General features: G+C 52.3%; 1 protein-coding gene across 22 annotated transcripts in view; it reads right to left on the bottom strand.

The window, feature by feature from the left end:
• The window catches only part of DAG1 (dystroglycan 1), a 75,093-nt gene extending 71,246 nt beyond the window's left edge, over nt 1-3,847 (bottom strand). For 6 of the 22 annotated variants that reach the window (XM_045386268.3, XM_074032207.1, XM_045386266.3 and 3 more), the window contains exon 1: nt 3,731-3,847. The gene's annotated coding sequence lies outside the window, so the exon portion shown is untranslated. Of the gene's footprint in view, nt 1-3,115 lie in introns of all 22 variants that reach the window. The other 16 variants (XM_074032198.1, XM_074032206.1, XM_045386267.3 and 13 more) reach the window with 3 other exon arrangements.
• Between the last annotated feature and the right edge of the window lie 10,741 nt (nt 3,848-14,588).

The raw sequence follows: 14,588 nt of genomic DNA, 5'->3' as shown, positions 1-14,588 counted from the left end.
CGCGCCACTGCACTCCATCCAGCCTGGGCGACAGAGCACGCTTGTAATCCCAGCACTTTCGGAGGCTGAGGAAGGCAGATCACTTGCGCTCAGAAGTTCAACCCCATCTCTACAAAAAATACAAAAATTAGGGCGGGGAGCAGTGGCTCATGCCTGTAATCCTAGCATTTTGGGAGGCCGAGGAGAGTGGATCACCTGAGGTCAAGAGTTTGAAACCAGCCTGGCCAACATGGCGAAACCCCCTCTCTACTAAAAATACAAAAATTAGCCAGGCGTGGTGGTACATGCCTGTAATCCCAGCCACTTGGGAGGCTGAGGCAGGCGAATCACTTGAACCCAGGGGGCAGAGGTTGCAGTGAGCCGAGATCACACCACTGTACTCCAGCCTGGGCAACAGAGCAAGACTCCGTATCAAAAAAAAAAAAAAAAAGAAAGAAAGAAAGAAAAGAAATCAAGTATGCTCTCATCTGCCTCCACAAGCATGAACACACATTGACTCTCATGGGTTAAGATGCCTGCTATGCCCAAGAGGAAATGCAATACCCCAGGTTCAAGTAGGAGATAAAGTTGGGTTTTCTTTAATTTTTATTTCTTGAGACCGAGTTTCGCTCTTGTCATTCAGGCTTTCGGCTCACTGCAACCTCCGCCTGAAGGGTTCAAGCGATTCTCCTGTCTCAGCCTCCCAAGTAGCTGCGATTACAGGAGCCCACCACCATGCCTGTCTAATTTTTATATTTTTTAGTAGAGATGGGGTTTCTTTTTTTTTTTTTTTTTTTGAGACGGAGTCTCACGCTGTTGCCCAGGCTGGAGTGCAGTGGCGCGATCTCGGCTCACTGCAAGCTCCGCCTCCCGGGTTCCCGCCATTCTCCTGCCTCAGCCTCCTGAGTAGCTGGGACTACAGGCGCCCGCCACCGCGCCCGGCTAATTTTTTGTATTTTTAGTAGAGACGGGGTTTCACGGTGGTCTCGATCTCCTGACCTTGTGATCCGCCCGCCTCGGCCTCCCAAAGTGCTGGGATTACAGGCTTGAGCCACCGCGCCCGGCCGAGATGGGGTTTCAACATGTTGGCCAGGCTGGTCCTGAACGCCTTACCTCAGGTAATCCACCTGCCTCGGACTCCCAAAGTGCTGGGATTACAGGCATGAGCCACCACGCCCGGCCTGGAGATAAAGTTTTTTGTTTTTTTGTATTTTTTTTGAGACAAGGAGTCTCGCTCTGTCACCCAGGCCGGAGTGCCGAGGCGCAATCTCAGCTCGCTGCAAGTTCCACCTGCCGGGTTCACGCCATTCTCAGCCTCAGCCTCCCGAGTAGCTGGGACTACAGGCGCCCACCACCACACCCGGCTAATTTTTTTATTTTTAGTAGGGACGGGGTTTCACTGTGTTAGCCAATATGGTCTCCATCTCCTGACCTTGTGATCCGCCCACCTCAGCCTCCCAAAGTGCTGGGATTACAGGCGTGAGCCACCGTACCCAGCGATAAAGTTTTTAATGATCAAATGCCAGGCCTCCTTTCCCATGAATCGACTGCAGTCTAAGTGGTCCCTCCAAATCCCACCATCCTCAACAGTAACCAGACACAAGCAACTCTGTGGGCCACTATACCAAGTAGTCAAGAAGGAATTTAAATCCTTGGTTATGCTTGGTCTTCTGGCCCAGGCATTCCAGAACGTAGCTCCTCCCCTATCACGGCAGGACATCCCCTCTGTACTATCTTTTCAGTCTCTCCTTTCTGATGGGCCCTTCTCCCTCCCCATCTCTCCTCTGTTGGCTGACTTAACTGCCAGAGGTCCTGGCCCCCTCCCTCTCCCTGACACTCCACCAGCAATATCTTTCTAAACACAAGTCTGGGTCACACCACTCTACTAATTAAAAGGCTCCCTAGACTCCTGCACCCCGCATACAAAGTTGGAACTCCTGTAAACAAGGCAGGCCCAGAGCTCCCACCTGCCAAGCTGGAGGACTCCCAAGCACTATTTTAGGTGCTCATGTACATGTGGTTCCCTGTGTCCAAGCCTTGATGTCCCCCACTAATTCCTGCTGGCCCTGAAAGCCACAGCTCAGGAATTCCCTCTCCACTCAGGCTACTATGCGAGCACGCTTAGTGGGCAGACACTATTAATCATGGGTTCCCCGGTCCCCACTGCCCCCTAAACTGAATTCCTTAAGGGCAGAAGCAGACTCTTTTACATGGGTTCCTACGATCTACCACAGAATTTGGCAGGTAGTGAATCAAAATACTTGTTAAAATGAAAAAATGCTTTTGCCAAATCAATTTTTAAGAACAGTGACGATTTGCACTGTGCTTCTTTTACCAAAGGCACACATCAACACAAGTTTTTATATCCCATAGGATCTTTACATGATGGATCCAACTCCCTACTGAATCTGATTTCTCCAAAATACAGCTCCTCAGCCTCTTTGAAGCACACAGGCCATGCGCTCTTCTTCCTTAGTTCACAGCCAAAAAAAAAACGCACAGAAGTTCAACTAAACTTCTCCATACTCAAACTATGGATTTTTATGCCTCCAAAATGTAGTAAGGTGAAATTCTTTTTTAGAACAGGAACATTCCAAAATGTCTCTGAACACTAAGCATAGAACCTGGTAAAATTACAATACCCGATCTAGACCAGACTTTCCAAAACACCTGAAAGCACATCCAACTCTTTATCTGGAATTATGTCCTATAAACACCACCCTCCCTTCACGAAGTCTGGCTTCTATGCCAGGAGTCACTTCTACTCGCTTATTTAGGGAAGCAGCAGGATGGAATCTTAAGTTAGAACTCTGCGCTACGAAGGTGCTGTCCCAGGCTCTTGCCCCAATCAGTCAAAACTTCATCGTCACCATTAAAACTAATTCTGAAGTAACTCGATTTACAAAAACAATAACTTTTCAAGTTATAGAGATTAAAGGATGCATTTTAAGTTACCAGATGAGTCTGTAGGAAATTAACTTGGAATTTATGGCAAAGATTCCAAGTCGAGATGACATTTGCTATGGAGACACTATCCAAATACACTCCCAGGAGAACCTGGTCTGCCAAATACAAATGAAAAGGTAGTAAGTAAGTAGGCTTCCAAAGGAGCTCAAGTAAGGGTGAGGGAACCCACCAAGGCTCTAAGCAGCTCTGACCGAGCAGTGGTGGCAGCGGTGCCCTTCCCTGCCTCTGGCGGGGCTCGACGCCCACAGTCGGAATCCGGCCCAAATGGGCCACAACCCCTATTGGAAGCCCGGGAGGCGGCCCGCAGGCGGCTCACGACCGCGGCCAAAGCGCAGGCTCCGCGTTCCTGGGAGCGCGGGCCGAGCTAAGGCCTGGCCCACCGCCGCGGCGCGCGGCCCGGGCCTTGCAGCCGAACGCTCCGAGCCTTTGCCTGTGGGACCGAGAGCAAAGGGGCGGCTCCGCCTCCTCACCCACAAGGACGTCCGCGGCCGTGTCCCCGCCCCGGGCCTAACAGCAAGCAGCAGCAGGTGTTCCGCGGAAGGCTCAGCCAGCAGCAGGGATGGGGGCCCGAGCAGTCAGGCACAGCGGCTTGGGGCGGGCAGTGCACTCACCCAGCGCCGGCGGGAGGACGGCGGCAGGTGTTCGCTACTCCCGGCCCCAGGACGCCGCCACCGCCGCTCCCCGGGGACTCGGCGCAAAGCTACCGCCTCTGCCGCTGCTGCCGCCTCCAAGCCTAAGGAGCGAAAGCCCCGCGCCGCGCCGCAGCCTCCGCGCGAGCACGTACCGGGCGGTGAGAGGGCGCTGAGCGCGAGGGCGGGGCGCACGGCCGGAGCCTAGCAACCCCCTGACACGCGAGTGTTCCAGCCAATCCAGCGGCCAGCTCCGCGCGCCGCCCGCTTCTGCCTGCGTCGGCCGCGCCGCAGCGCGCCGCACCCGCGCGCAAGCCCCGCCCCGGCCCGCACCTCTCTGTTCATTGGCTAACCACGCCCCCACCGTGAAAGTCACGCCCCATCATGGTAGCCTCGCCCCCATGGCCAGGCAAGTCCGTTCCAGGACACACCCCGGCGGCCGGTCCGGGTGGTCCGGAGCCTTCAGGACCAGGAGTATGGGGGAGGGGTGCCCCGCCCAACTTCAGGCCTTTGGCCCTCTAAGACTAGTCAAGGGATAGTTAGGACTGCGAACTGGCCCGGCAACTGGCCACCCGTCGACTGCGTTCAGCGCTCCTAATTTCCTTCGAATGCAAATCAAGGGGTATTTCTAAGCCATGAGAACAATCAGGAAGCGTTCTCTCAGTTCTCTCAATTGCAAAAGATGAAAGCCTTGCTGCCCGGCCCTTACACGGATGGGAGACTGAGGCCAGGGATAGGAGGGGCGGGAAGCTAGCTCACCTCCTAGAGCCTCGCCCACAGCAGGCTGGGGAGTCGGAAAGCGCCTCAGGCCTAACGCTCGTCCCCTCCCCCTGCCTGGAACGCTGGAATCCGACGCCTGCTCTCCTGCCCAAAATAGCTCTAACCCGCAGGCGCTGGTCACTCACTCCTAGTGGCCGGCATTCTTTGGGTGGGGGAAGAAATAAGAGACGGGGGTTGCTGCCTGGAACATTCAAGGGGAGGGTCCTAAAGTAGCTTTCGCTCTCCCCAGGACTTACCTGCAGCCCCCCACCCCCAAAACCCCAGACTTTACAGTTACTGAACCTGACAGTTACCGGATGGGTCTGGGAATGAGACCTGTGATGGACTCTGCTTCTTCTCATCCCCACACCATGGGCAGGATGGGTCCATTACCTCCTTGGCCTGTGGCCAGCCTGGAATTCCAGGCCTGCACTCTTGACAGCAAGCACATACTGAACACAGAACTGGCTGCCACCAGCCATGGGCTTCTCCCTAGATCCCAGAGAGCTCTGGGGCTCCCTTGCTTTCGCTCCCTCCTCAGGAGTGTCTGGAAGAAGAAAGTTACAGAGAGAAGAAAGGAATGCCCCATCTCCCAAAAACATACCTTTTTGCAATTATCTATACTTCAGTGTCTAGGCTCCAAACCTCATTCACAGAGACAAGAAAAGGAAGGGGCCAGGTGCTGTGCTCCTGCCTGTAGTCCCAGCACTATGGGAGGCCGAGGCAGGTGAATGGATAGCTTATGCTCGGGAGTTCAAGACCAGCCTGGGCAACATGGCGAAACCCCGCCTCTACAAAAAATACAAAAAAAAAAAGAAAGAGAAAAAAAAGGAATTTGACCAGCCGCGGTGGCTCACACGTGTAATGCCAGCACTTTGGGAGGCCAAGGCGGGTGGATCACCTGAGGTCAGGAGTTTGAAACCAGCCTGACTAACAAGGTGAAACCCCGTCCCTGTCTCTACTAAAAATACAAAAATTAGCCAGGCATGGTGGCAGACGCCTGTAGTCCCAGCTACTCAGGAGGCTGAGACAGGAGAATCGCTTAAACCGGGAGGCAGACGTTGCAGTGAGCCAAGATCTTGCCACTGAACTTCACCTGGGCAACAGAGCAAGGCTCTGTCTCAAAAAATTAAAATTAAAAATTAAATTAGTCAAGTGGGGTGGCACATGATCTGTGCTCCCAGCTACCTGGGAGGCTGAGGTGGGAGGATTGCTTGAGCTCAGGAGGTTGAGGCTGCAGTGAGCGGGTGTTCACACCACTGCACTCCAGCCTTTGCAATAGAGGGAGACCCTGTCTCCAAAAAAAGTCGGGGGGGGCTAACCATGCAGAAAATTATTTATTTGGGTTTCTAAGCAAAATGTATTCTATTCTCTCATTCACTCCTTTGGCTCAGACAGTGTACCACCCACCCCACCACTGTGCACTGCTTTGCAGCCATACGTTCTGCTGCATATTTTTGTGTCTGACTATATAGTTATATATCTCAGGCCTGTAATTCCAGCACTTTGGGAGGCCAAGGTGGGTAGATCTCTTGAGCCCATGATTCAAGACCAGTCTAGACTGTCTAGTGAGAAATCATCTCTCCAAAAAAAATTTTTTTAATTAGCCAGGTGCTTGAGCTTTGAAGGTTAACACTACAGTGAGCCATGATCACACCACTGCACTCCAGCATGGGCAACAGACTGAGACCCTGTCTCCAAAAAAAAAAAAAAGAAACAGGCCAGGTGCGATGGCTCACGCCTGTAATCCCAGCACTTTGGGAGGCCAAGGCAGGCGGATCACAAGGTCAGAAAATCGAGACCATCCTGGCTAACACGGTCAAACCCCGTCTCTACTAAAAATACAAAAACAAATTAGCCGGGAATGGTGGCAGGCGCCTGTAGTCCCAGCTACTCAGGAGGTTGAGGCAGGAGAATGGCGTGAACCCGAGAGGCAGAGCTTACAGTGAGCCGAGATCAAGCCACTGCACTCCAGCCTGGGCAACGACAGAGCAAGAATGCATCTCAAAAAAAAACAAAAAACAAAAAACAAAGAAGCAGCATCACTCTTCAGACCTCACTGATCATTCACAGATGCCAGAGTAGCGCCTCATCTCCCCATCTTCCTTTTTTGGGGGTTGCTCTTGCTATGAAATATAAGGACTGATTATGGTGGCCTGCAGGGTCCCAGCACTCATGCCCAACCACCCCCAGAGCCCCACTGGAGAGAGGGGCTCCACTTTAATTATCTGGCGCTCAAGGATAGGATAGGCCTTTGCTAGTACTATGGGCAGAGAGAAAGAACCAGAGCTTGCCTAAAGCCCTCATAGCCAAATCCTTTCCAGTCCTTGCCTTCCCAGGTTTGGGGTTCAATTAAGGGTGCTGAGGCCCCAGGCTGACTGGAATGCTTTCCTCCTCCCTCTTCTCCAGCCCTCTAACCTTGGCAGATCCCAGGCCAGAATAGCCAAAACTCTGGGCCTCATTGCTGTCTTTCTTCCTTTTTTTTGAGACAGAGTCTCATTCTGTCGCCCAGGCTGGAGTACAGTGGCGCAATCTCAGCTCACTGCAAGCTCCGCCTCCCGGGTTCACGCCATTCTCCTGCCTCAGCCTCCCGAGTAGCTGGGACTACAGGAGCCCGCCACCATGCCCGGCTAATTTTTTGTGTTTTTGGTAGAGACGGGGTTTCACCATGTTAGCTAGGATGGTCTCGATCTCCTGACCTCGTGATCCGCCCACCTCGGCCTCCCAAAGTGCTAGGATTACAGGCGTGAGCCACCGCCGGCCAATTTTTTTGTGTTTTTAGTAGAGACAGGGCTTCACCATGTTAGCCAGGATGGTCTTGATCTTTTGACCTTGTGATCCACCTGCCTCAGCCTCCCAAAGTGCTGGGACTACAGGCGTGAGCCACCGCGCCCTTTCTTCCTTTTTGTTCGGAGTAAGGGTTCCCCCAACCCACTCTTTCTTTAGGCCTTAAAAGTCAGGAGGCTTAGGCTGAGCACGATGGCTCACGCCTGTAATCCCAGCACTTTGGGAGGATGAGGAGGGCGGATCACCTGAGGTCGGGAGTTCAAGACCAGCCTGTCCAACATGGAGAAACCCCGTCTCTACTAAAAATACAAAATTAGCCGGGCATTGTGTCATATGCCTGTAATCCCAGCTACTCGGGAGGCTGAGGCGGAAGAATCGCTTGAACCAGGGAGGCAGAGGTTGCAGTGAGCCGAGATCACACCACTGCACTCCAGCCTGGGCAACAAGAGGGAAACTCTGTCCCAAAAAAAAAAAGTCAGGAAGCTTGGCTGACCAGACCTGAACAAGCCACTTAGGGGGCCTAACCACCCCCCACCAGAACCCAACCCGCCCCTACTGGAGTCCATACCAAAGCTGACACAGAAATAGCTGTCTTCATGGTCCCCTAGCCTGGCTTGGGGCTGTAAAGTTAAGGCCTCGTTACTCCCTTTAGTTCTTTTTTTTTTTTTTTTTTTTGGAGACGGAGTCCCGCTCTGTGGCCCAGGCTGGAGTGCAGTGGCCGGATCTCAGCTCACTGCAAGCTCCGCCTTTCGGGTTCACGCCATTCTCCTGCCTCAGCCTCCCGAGTAGCTGGGACTACAGGCGCCCGCCACCTCGCCCAGATAGTTTTTTGTTTTTTTGTTTTTTTTTTTTTGAGACGGAGTCTCACTCTGTCGCCCAGGCTGGAGTGCAGTGGCCGGATCTCAGCTCATTGCAAGCTCTGCCTCCCGGATTTAGGCCATTCTCCTGCCTCAGCCTCCCGAGTAGCTGGGACTACAGGTGCCCACCACCTTGCCCGGCTAATTTTTTGTATTTTTTTGGTAGAGACGGGGTTTCACCACGTTAGCCAGGATGGTCTCGATCTCCTGACCTCGTGATCCGCCCGTCTCGGCCTCCCAAAGTGCTGGGATTACAGGCTTGAGCCACCACGCCCAGCCTAGTTTTTTTTTTTTGTATATTTTAGTAGAGATGGGGTTTCACCATGTTAGCCAGGATGGTCTCGATCTCCTGACCTTGTGATCCGCCCATCTCGGCCTCCCAAAGTGCTGGGATTACAGGCTTGAGCCACCGCACCCGGCCATCCCTTTAGTTCTAAGAGTCAAAGCCATTACCCTCAGTGGGAACTGACAGCCCACTCTAGAGCTCAGCACAAGGTCCTCAGTAACTCATCTTCCAAACCCCAACAGAGCCTAGGCCACTCCAGGCCAGGCTTGGTGCTCACAATCAGTTGGAGGGCAGAACCAAAAGTGAGGTCTGGGCCAGGCTCGGTGGCTCATACCTGTAATCCCAGCACTTTGGGAGACCAAGGCAGGTGGATCATTTGAGCTCAGAAGTTCAAGAGCTGTCCATAGCCATACCACCCTGAATATACCCAAGCTCGTCTGATCTCAGAAGCTAAGCAGGGTCGGGCCTGGTTAGTACTTGGATGGGAGAAGTTTGAGACCAGACTGAGCAACATGTTGGCAAGACCCCCATCTCTACAAAAAAGTAAAAAGTTAGCAAGGCATGATGGCACCCACCTGTGGTCCCAGATACTCAGGAGGCTGAGGTGGATCTCTTGAGCCTGGGAGGTGGAGGTTGCAGTGAGCTGCAATCATGCCACTGCACTCCAGCCAGGTGACAGAGCAAGACTCTATCTCAAAAAAAAAAAAAAAAAAAAAAAAAAAGCTGGGTGTGGTGGTTCACGCCTGTAATCCCAACACTTTGGGAGGCCGAGGTGGGTGGAACATGAGGTTAGGAGTTCCAGACCAGCCTGAGCAATATGGTGAAATCCCGTCTCTACTAAAAATACGAAAATTAACCAGGCGTGGTGGTGCACACCTGTAATCCCAACTACTCAGGAGGCTGAGGCAGGAGAATCACTTGAACCCAGGAGGCAGAGGTTGTAGTGAGCCGAGATCGTGCCACTTCACTCCAGTCTAGGCAACAGAGTGAGAATCCATCTCAAAAAAAAAGACAGAAAGAAAAAAAAAAGAAGAGGTCTGGATTACTCCCAGGAGCAGCTACTCAAAGGACTCATGCGGTATGGACTGGGGAGGACTGATCAGGAGGCAAAGAATGAGGATGTTCCGGCCTGACTGTCAGTTCCCAACTCTCTTGGGCCTTCAGCCCCCAGTGTTTCCTCCACATAGACCCTCAGCCTGAGGATTCAGGAATATTATCTGATTAAGGTTTGTCTCCTCCACTGAAGTATGAGCCCTTGATGCCAGAGACCAATTTGCTTGGCCCCACATAGCAACCACCACTTAACAGAAAGTGGCATATAGCAGAGGCTCAATTTTGGTTTGGGAAGGAAGGAAGCAAGGTGCTACCTGCTTAACCTCCTGGTCAACAGTTATCTCCAAGGGTCCATGCCCTGTGCAAGGCCCAAGGCAAATGTCCTAGTATTTGCTAGGGGCTCATGTGACTTAAACTAAGACCTCGATTCTAATTAGAACAAATCCAAGGGACATTACCTGGACCAAACTTTCCTATGGTCCTAGGATTCCAGGGCTTTTTACCCTGGCATGTTTCTGAGAAGCTGAGGGTCAAGGACCAGTGCTCATCCTCAAATTTTTCCCAGGGGAGGGAGGCCTCTGCTGCTGATTCCTCTCTCCAGGCCTGACAGAAAGGGGCAGGGGCTGGTGCTGGTCAAGGGTGGAGGCTCCTGACCCAAAAGCCAGGCCCACAGGCCTGCCTGAGGCAGAGGGCTAGCTAGCAGGGCCAGCCAAATCACGGCAAGGGAGGAGTCCCTTTTGTCTGGATTTAACAGAAGGCAGATTGTTTGGCAGCTCTGGCAGAAAGAAAGGACTGATAAGTTCATCCCAGAGAAACTGCCAGTAGGCGTGTTTGTGGGTCACCACCGGTCTTCCCAGAAGCCAGTTTCTCCCCTTGCAGGGCCCTCCACTCCAGCACTTCCACCAAACCCCTCCACATATGACTGGTAAAGAGCATTCCTCCAGTCAACTGGGCCACAGCTTCCACACCTGTCCCTCTAGAAACATAAAAGTCCTATGGGGCAGGAACCCCATAGCAAGAGGGAGTGTTGGTTGAATAAATAAAAGACACCTTTCTTTCTTTATGGAGTTTCGCTGTTGTTGTGAACTCCCAACCTCAGGTGATCCGCCTGCCTCAGCCTCCCAAGATGCTGGGATTGCAGGCGTGAGCCACCGCGCCTGGCCTATTTTTTTTTTTTTTTTTTTTTTTTTTTTTTTTTTGAGATGAAGTCTCGCTCTTGTCTCCCAGGCTGGTTTGTAATGGTGCTATCTTGGCTCACTGCAACCTCCGCCTCCCGGGTTCAAGCAATTCTCCTGCCTCGGCCCCCAGAGTAGCTAGGATTACAGGCACCTGCCGCCACGCCCAGCTAATTTTTGTATTTTTAGTTGGGACAGGGTTTCACCATGTTGGTCAGGCTGGTCTCAAACTCCTGACCTCAGGTGATCCACCCGCCTCGGCCTCCCAAAGTACTGGGATTATAGGTGTGAGCCACCACGCCTGGCCTTATTCTTTTTTTTTTTTTTTTTTTTAAGACAGAGTCTCCCTCTGTCACCCAGGCTGGAATGCAGTGGCGCAATCTTGGCTCACTGCAACTTCTGCCTCCTGGGCTCAAGTGATTCTCCTGCCTCAGCCTCCTGAATAGCTGGGAATACAGGCAAGGCGCCTGCCACCACGCCTGGCCATCTTTTTTTTTTTTTTTAAGACGAAATCTCACTCTGTCATACAGGCTGGAGTTCAGTGGCTCCATCTCTGTTCACTGCAACCTCCACCTCCCCGGCTCGAGCAATTCTCCTGCCTCAGCCTTCTGAGTAGCTGGGATTACAGGTGCCCGCCACCACTCCCAGCTAATTTTTATTTTTATTTTATTTATTTATTTGTTTGTTTGTTTTTTGGAGACGGAGTCTCGCTCAGTCGCCCAGACTGGAGTGCAGTGGTGTGATCTCGGCTCACTGCAAGCTCCGTCTCCCAGGTTCACGCCATTCTCCTGCCTCAGCCTCATGAGTAGCTGGGACTACAGGCGCCTGCCACTACGCCTGGCTAATTTTTCTTTTTTTTTTTGTATTTGTAGTAGAGACAGGGTTTCACCATGTTAGCCAGGATGGTCTCAATCTCCTGACCTTGTGATCTGCCCGTCTCAGCCTCCCAAGGTGCTGGGATTACAGGCGTAATCCACTGCACCCAGCTTCTAATTTTTGTATTGTTACTAGAGATGGGGTTTCACTGTGTTGGCCAGGCTGGTCTTGAACTCCTGATCTCAAGTGATCTGTCCACCTTGGCCTCCCAAAGTGCTGGGATTACAGGCATGAGCCACTGCACCTGGCCTCAGCAGGGGCTTATTCTTTACATGGACACACTGGGAAACGTGACTGATTAGCTAACATTCACCTTTTATTCTTTTATTAGTTCACCTCAAGATGGCCACAGGACCACTCTCATCCCAGAAACGTCGAGGATTCCCTACATTAGAGGTAGGGCTCTCAGAGGCCTTTCCTGTCTCTGTCAGCACTCAGCCTAGAAGCAAAAGCTATCTTTTCACCTGGATCCAACACTTTCCAGTGTTTCCGGAGCATACTCATCAGCCATGACAGCAGGGTCAGAGTCAGTGTTTGCTTGGTAGCCCATCAATGTCTCTGACTAAAGGGCCACTGAGGGGTGCCCAGGCCAATGAGAAGGATAGGCCCAAATAAGATCTGGCCAGCTCTGAAAGGAAGAGGTGTTTCTGCCGTAGAAAAGCCCCAGCTGACCCCTGAGCCAGATTTGGACTGACATGTGATGGAGAACAGAACAATTCTGCCAAACTGGACAAATATGGGTGGTGTCCCCCACGACTCTGGATTTAGGGGCTAGCTGGTCAGTAACTGAAGAGAATGAACAAACAGACCCCCCAGTTTTGCTTGCTTCCACTGACTGCCTGGCTAGACTAAACCTAATCTAGTGTTTAGTCCAGTGCTCAAGGCCACAGATACAGTGTTTTGGGAATAGGCATGCAAAGTCAGCCTTGGGGGATTATCTTATCCCAGAGCCAGCACGGAGCGGAATGCAGCTAAGGGAGGGGGCATTGGACATGTATGTCCACCCACAGGGAAGGTGTTTCTTGGCTGGGTGTGGTGGCTCACGCCTGTAATCCCAGAACTTTGGGAGGCCGAGGCGGGCGGATCACCTGAGGTCAGGAGTTAGACACCAGCCTGACCAACATGGAGAAACCCCATCTCTACTAAAAATACAAAATTAGCCGGGAGTGGTGGCCTATCCCTGTAATCCCAGCTACTTGGATGACTGAGGCAGGAGAATCGCTTGAACCCAGGAGGCAGAGGTTTCAGTGAACCGAGTTCGCGCCACTGCACTCCAGCCTGGGCAACAAAAGTGAAACTCGAACTCAAAAAAAAAAAAAAAAAAAAAGAATAAAGAATAAGCCCCTGATGAGACTCAGAGCCAAGTTCACTGTATGACTTTGCAAAGCTGCTTGCCCTCTCTAAGCCCCTTGGTCACCTCATCATCAAGTGACTTCATATGTGGGCTGTGGCCCTGTCTGCTCACTAAATGTGACAGAAGACCAGATTATGTGACTGAGTCAGGGCCAGGGGTGAAACATCCATCCATGCCTTGTTGAATCCACAGATATTTACTGAGTCTATTGTATGCTAGGAACACTGCAAGAAATAAAAGGGATAAGCCCTTCCCTTGTGGAGCCCAAATTCCAGACAAACAAGACAGTAAATGAAATAAGTAGATACAAATGTAATAATCAGGTAGGGGATGAGAGGGAAGCGGGGAATCGGGGTGTACTGTGTGGTGCAGAACATCAGGGAAATCCACTCTGAAGGCAGAGCCTGTAGGAGGTGAAGGAGGAAAGCCTGCAGTTTTCTGGAGAATGAATGGAGAAAGGCCACAGTGAAGGCTTAGGAGAAAGTGGTCAGGGCAGGCCTGAAAGACCTTGGAAATCCCCAAGGCCTGAGCAGCGAATGAAGTGGTGATAAAGGAGAGAAAGCAACAGATGGGAGAGCAGACACTAGCGCTAGATTTAACTAGGCTGGACTTTGCCAGAAAGGTAGGATCCCAAGAGCAAGGGGCATGGAATCTGAAAGATGGGAGCAAGGAGGAGGAGGAGGAGAAGGAGGGTGGGAGGGCCAGGGCAGGCAGTGCCCTCAGGCCTCCAGGAAGGAATGCAGTTGGGTGAGGGGTGAGGGGACAGCAGCTGAGCTCCAGGCCTGCAGCCCTTCCTTCCCTTTTAGGTGGGGAAAGAAAAGTGGGAGCACAGAGGAGGGGTCAGGGAGGAGAGAGCAGGCAGAGTGGAGGCAGAGATGGGGGTCATGTGGACGAGGGACAACAGGCACCGGGGAAGTCAAGTCAGAACAAGCATTTAGAGAGAAAATTTCTCACTTTTCCTGCCTCCACCTTCCCTGGAATGCAGAGAGGCCACTTCCCTCCTTCCAGCCCCAGGAGAGAAAGGTGGAAGGGGAAGGGACATGGTGGAGGAAAGGCTACCTTGGGGCTGGATAACTCCTGTTATACTCTGTATGTAAGGACTTCAGGGGAGACCCAGCATGGCCCATCAGAGAGGGCCCAGTGTCAACTGCCTGGGGAAAGGAAACCCATGGACTGGGCCAATGGCAGATGTGGGAGAAAGGAGAGAGTGGAGAGGAGAGGGCAGCTGGCGAGCAGGGAGCAGTTGGGGAAGGTCCTGCCTTAAGATGGATTCCAGGGCAATCCCCCATCTACCTCTCCCAGAGATACTGCTTGACACAAGCATGCTGGAGGCCCTCAGGACAGGTGCAGGGTCACCTGGTAGGCACAAAGCCCTGGCTAGCTGTCCCATCCATCTCTGGGATGCTCTGGGCCAGTGACCCTCAAATGTCCCTCCCAGCAGCTGTCACTTAACCAAGCTGGACAGAAGTCCTGGCTGGGGTCGCCCACGAATATGTGTGACCCTCAGGAAAAGGTCTATGCCCATCAGATGAGTTAACTGTGCTGGACCTGGTAGGGGACCCCAGGGACTAGGAAGGCCTGGAGTGGGAAGTATTAGGGGCTGAGCTCAGAACTGGCCTCTAAGGTAAGAAAGAGAGAGACCCCAGCTTGAAGTCTAGCCTGTGGGCCTTCAGGGGTGGGCATGACTGGCTATAGCATGGCTCTCTGCAGAGGCACTGACATGTCCCGAATGCCATACAAAAACCCATTCATGGTGTGTGGAGGGTTTTTCTATAAAAGGTTAAAAGAAATATTTCATCATCTCTGTACCCTGGGATACTTAAAAGAATGTAGCAGCTGATACAATATAAAGGGGAGGACATGTAG

This window comes from Macaca fascicularis, chromosome 2 (assembly GCF_037993035.2).
Source record: "Macaca fascicularis isolate 582-1 chromosome 2, T2T-MFA8v1.1".
In the NCBI taxonomy this organism is placed as follows: domain Eukaryota; kingdom Metazoa; phylum Chordata; class Mammalia; order Primates; family Cercopithecidae; genus Macaca; species Macaca fascicularis.
Note: the sequence above shows the minus strand (reverse complement) of the source record. Positions and strands in the feature narration are given on the sequence as shown.